Below are 6,000 nucleotides of genomic sequence, written 5' to 3' on the forward strand. Positions count from 1 at the left end.
ATTATATCAATATCCATCTATAACCCTAGAATATCATTGCATCTTCAGTTTGTGCAAAAATTAATAATATTAAAAATTAGGGAAAATATTTCATCTAAAGACTTTTGAAGAGATATTCTAGCAAATTTATATACCTACGCTTATAAGTTTGTATCGGAAACTTCGTATGGAAATATTTAATAACACCTGAGCATAAAAGTTCCGGATCTAAAACGAGAAAAACGTGATTTCTTTGTTCAAAATTAGAGTTATTCATCAACGTAACTTTCATCAAGAATAACGCAATCATTTCTGCGCCACTCCAACATTTTAATGTCACTTTTTGTGGTCACTTTCTTACCGGCCAGCATTTTTTAGGTCTGCATACAGTCAGTAGTCACTGGGAGCCAAATCTGGCGAATACGGTGGATTTGGGAGCAATTCGAAGTTCAATTCATTCGCTGACTTTGATGCCTATTTTGAGGAAAAATATAAATCGTTCTACAAAAGTGGTATTAATTATTAGAGGGTATAATTGCGTTGTTATGAATGGGAACTACTTTGATGAGTAAACTGATTTTGAACAAAAAAATACGTGATTTCTTTGTTAGACCTGGGACTTTTCAGCCCATGTGTTAATTTGTAATCTGCTTTCCATATGATTGAATCAATTTTGGAACATCTTAGCCCTGTGGTATCTTAAGCCATTCCTATAAATAACGTTTCTGAGCCCTGCGTTGGCTACATCAACTAGTTTGTTGATCTCTTTCGAATAATAGGATTTGGCCTAATCTGAAAAAGAGCCATTCGTTTCTGCAAACACCTCCTCGTTTGAATAAAGTCTTTTTGCCGCCAGACATTTCCTCAAGTTGGGGCACAAATCATGCTTTCTGGACACTTGATCCATCCATGGAAAGGTCGGCTCATTGGAAACAAGTTCCGTTAATTCCAACTTTTTTATAATGAGGTATGCAATGTTATCGGTCGTGTCGGGACTATCCAATTATTCTCGCTATCGTAACTCTTTGGGAAATGCTAGCTAGCAGCCCTTTGCAAAACATGAATTCCATCTAAATCACCACATCATCTATACTAATATTATAAAGAGGAAAACTTTGTTTGTTTGTTTGTTTGTTTGTTTGTAACGAATAGGCTCAAAAATTACTGGACCGATTTTAAAAATTCTTTCACCATTCGAAAACTACATTATCCAGGAGTAACATGAATTACATTTTATTTTGGAAAAAAATAGGGTTCCGTAAGATATTTGGATTTTTCGGACACAAACTGAAAAAAATCTTATATATAAAATAAAGTCAACTTTTTGTGTGTGTTCGCTAACCGGCCGTGTCTGCACCGAATTAAACCAAACTTACACACATTGTTAAGAAGGTGTTGAAGATGGTTTCCGTATAGTTTGGATACCTATTGGTGGATAGGGCTCGAGATATAGGTCAAAACGTGGACCCGGGTAACCTTCGGATGTGTATGTACAATATGGGTATCAAATGGAGGCTGTTGGTGAATGCTTTAGTTCAGAGTATTTTTCATGCCGCTCCGTGACTAGAGTCTCGAGATAGAGACCAAAACGTGGACCCTAGAATGTGTTTGTACAATATGGATATCAAATTGAAGCTGTAGGTGAATGCTTTAATACAGAGTATTTTTCATGCCGCTCCGTGACTGGGGTCTCGAGATATAGGTCAAAACGTGGACCCGGGTAACCTTTGGTTGTGTATGTACAATATGGGTATCAAATGAAAGCTGTTGATAAGTGCTTTAATACGGGGTAATTTTCATACCTATTGATGACTAGGGTCTCGAAATATATGCCAAAACGTGGACCCGCCGTGTCTTTGCACCGAATTAAACCAAACTTACACACATTGTTAAGAAGGTGTTGAAGATGGTTTCCGTATAGTTTGGATACCTATTGGTGGATAGGGCTCGAGATATAGGTCAAAACGTGGACCCGGGTAACCTTCGGATGTGTATGTACAATATGGGTATCAAATGGAAGCTGTTGGTGAATGCTTTAGTTCAGAGTATTTTTCATGCCGCTCCGTGACTAGGGTCTCGAGATAGAGACCAAAACGTGGACCCTAGAATGTGTTTGTACAATATGGATATCAAATTGAAGCTGTAGGTGAATGCTTTAATACAGAGTATTTTTCATGCCGCTCCGTGACTGGGGTCTCGAGATATAGGTCAAAACGTGGACCCGGGTAACCTTTGGTTGTGTATGTACAATATGGGTATCAAATGGAAGCTGTTGATAAGTGCTTTAATACGGGGTAATTTTCATACCTATTGATGACTAGGGTCTCGAAATATATGCCAAAACGTGGACCCGCCGTGTCTTTGCACCGAATTAAACCAAACTTACACACATTGTTAAGGAGGTATTGAAGATGGTTTCCGTATAGTTTGGATACCTATTGGTAGATAGGGTCTCGAGATATAGGTCAAAACGTTGACCCGGGTAACCTTCGGATGTGTATGTACAATATGGGTATCAAATGGAAGCTGTTGGCGAATGCTTTAGTTCAGAGTATTTTTCATGCCGCTCCGTGACTAGGGTCTCGAGATAGAGACCAAAACGTGGACCCTAGAATGTGTTTGTACAATATGGATATCAAATTGAAGCTGTAGGTGAATGCTTTAATACAGAGTATTTTTCATGCCGCTCCGTGACTGGGGTCTCGAGATATAGGTCAAAACGTGGACCCGGGTAACCTTTGGTTGTGTATGTACAATATGGGTATCAAATGGAAGCTGTTGATAAGTGCTTTAATACGGGGTAATTTTCATACCTATTGATGACTAGGGTCTCGAAATATATGCCAAAACGTGGACCCGCCGTGTCTTTGCACCGAATTAAACCAAACTTATGCACATTGTTAAGTAAGTATTGAAAATGGCTTTCGTAAAGTTTGGTTGTAATTCGGAGCAGTGTCAACGGGTACAGCGTTCTTTTGAGCCAGCCATAATGTCGTTTACCTTTGTAACGCTTGGGGCGGAATTGAACTGTCAAATTGACAGTGTGAGTTACAATGTGTCAATATTTCTTTCTGATTTGGATGCCATAAGGAAAAAACGTAAGTGCAACATGTAAAAATTGTTTGTGAATTTTTTTGGAGTGGATTTTGGAACAGTGAATAATTTCTTACGAAATTTGAGAATTTAATGTGAAATCCGAATGAAATTATGTGTTCGTGGAAAAAACAATTTTTTTCGTTTTTTTTTTTTGAAAAATATAAATGGATAATGGTTAAAAAAGCTCAAATGCTTAATAAAACATATAAATTGAAACGAAAAATTCATGGATGATCAGGAAAAAAGACGATTGTTTATTCATTTGCGTTGATTTGAAATTTAAAAACAATCTTCTTTTTTCCTGATTTTCAATTTATATTTTATATTTACTCAAAAACAAATAGAAAAACAAAAAATATTGTTTATGCCAAAGCGCTTGAATAAAGAATAAAGAAATAAATAATATGAAAACCATATATTTTCTGTTCTAAACCATATCTATTCTATTTTAGTGTGCCCAGCGAAGGGGGCCGGGTTTGCTAGTAAGAAATAAATCTTTGTAAATTCTCCACTCATCGATCTCGGATTGCGTCAATTACTCTATCATGTCCTGACTTAAGCGGTATGTATTCCATGTCATACTCGTACTATCATAGTCCTGAACATACCGAGGGAAACTCTTTAGCGGGTTGTTGCTCGTAAGCAGACTATTTGGAAAATGAAATGTTTTTTCTATAAATTTTACTTTTTCTCCACTTTTACTCAAAATTTCTAAAACTAGCAACCCAGTGATTGCTAAGGGAGCCGATTTATTAAGAGAGAACAAAAAGCTGCTTACTGAGCAAACCTTTTATCATTGAATCATGGGCTTGCAGAGTATTTTTTTTCATTTATGCTTCGTCATAGTTTACAATTCTTAATTTACATGAAATTTAGAGATATCATGGCAAACTAATCTGAGAAACTTATCTTTTTATTTTCCACAACCTATCAGAAAAATGCTAAGGGACTCCAGATATTAACTTTTCCTCATTTTGTTGTGCTGTGTAATACATTTAGGATACTAATATTAATAAAAATATCAATGATCATCTTCAGAGTATTACGAAAAATGGTAAGTACAACAAATAATAATAATAATAAAATACCCCAAAAGTTTTGCTTGTCTTTTAAATTATCAGCGGGTTATTAAATTAAAAGGACAAAGGACACTTAGCTGCCTACTATAACGTTCGCAAGCTCTTAAACTTGTAATATGTACAGAATAAACCTAAACCAAATGATTCCAAAAGCGCTATTTTAGTTCGTGATATATGCAGAACAAGGCTGATTTAAGGGTTCAGTGTGAAATTTAGTAAGCTTTTGGATTTTGATTTCCACCAAGTACCCAGCAAGTCATAATAATTTGCATTATCATTATCGTAATAATGAGACAGCCTGCAGTGAGGCCCTTTCCCATTCGAAATTACTTCAAATTACATGCTTAAAAAGCTCATATCCTGGCGAGCTGTTCATTTTGTAAGAAAAAAAAATTATATAAATAAATAGAAAAAAAAATACTTGTGAACGTTTCTTAAGTTTCCACTTAATTATCAGTTGCTACTGTGCATTTATACATTAATTTCCATATGAATGCGCCATGAATTTCGTCATAGCTTCCGCAGACAAACAGACGGAATCACGGCATGGTATCGGCATCGGCATCAGCATCGTCTGTAACCTAAAGCGGAGCGTAATAAAGCGCAACGAATACCGGATGTCAGCACTTTTTTGTTGTTCTTTCCACATGAAAGGGCTGTCAAGGTAAAGGTGTTAAATAACGTAATTACGGCTAGTGCGAAAAATGTAAGCGATCCAAGCAACCAAAGGCACGACTCGCCTCATAAGCAACACCCTTGCATGTGAATGTGTATGCGAGCATAAAAAACTATAGGGAAGAACCAGAAAGGTATTAAGAAGAAATGTGCATGAAATCAGATATGAAAATTTGATTTATCAATATTCGCGCGCACCCCCACATCAACTGAGGCAAAATCGAAAAAAAAAACAAAAAATGGTTTGAACAGTCTTTGAGCTATCGCTTTTTTTTCGTGCTATTGCTTGAATAAAAAGCGCGCCAACTCTTCTGGATTCCCTCAGCCGTTGCCATAGCCAATGACACGTGCTACCACAGGCCTGCGCTTGCGCAACCGCCAGATCTGCCAAGGAAGCGTAAGCAAACACCCTCGCTACCGGTAGCGCCGGCTATACGATAGCATGAACGCATCACCTGAAGCAAAAGTCCTATTTATGTAAGGGATTTCCTTAAGCTGACAATGCAGGAATTGCTGCTGCTTCGCTCAGTTCACGTACTCCTGCTGCATCAGCAGTTTTTACATAAATATTCTGCTTTGTCCTCGAAGCCATCAGCGTTGTGCCTTGAACTCTCCTTCCCTCAAGTATCCTAACTATGCGTTTCTACTGTGATTTCGTTTTCTTAATTTTTTTCGGCTGGCCTTTGTGTTATGTTGTTGAAAATTGCGCGCGCTCGTTCCATTGCATTATTGTCGGCCGGGTGCGTTCAACGTTTTTTTTTTGTTTGTTTGTTACTTTTCTCAATGTGTACTCAGTTGTCTTGATTGGGCTCTTAAAGGTTTTGTTGTTGTTATTGTTGCTATTATATGATTTTGTCATTGACGTTAGCAACTGCCGTGCGTTTTCTTGTATGTTTTGTTATGGGCATGTATTGGTAAAATATGTGGCTGATAGCGCCGAAGATGAACAAATTTGCTGATTCAGCGCAGTGTCGTGTTTCCTCAGTTATGGGCACCCACATGCCTGTATGTAAACATTGTAGTAGTCAACGTTCTTTCGCTTCACCGTGTTAACATGACTCCGTAATTAATTTGAGTGGTTGTGTGTAGCAGCGATTATGGCCGGGTTGGCATTTAGACAGATGCAGCACTCCATGAGGAATTAAAAATAAGCAAAAAATAGTAAACTCCA

Source organism: Anastrepha ludens, chromosome 4 (genome assembly GCF_028408465.1).
Source record: "Anastrepha ludens isolate Willacy chromosome 4, idAnaLude1.1, whole genome shotgun sequence".
Taxonomy (NCBI): domain Eukaryota; kingdom Metazoa; phylum Arthropoda; class Insecta; order Diptera; family Tephritidae; genus Anastrepha; species Anastrepha ludens.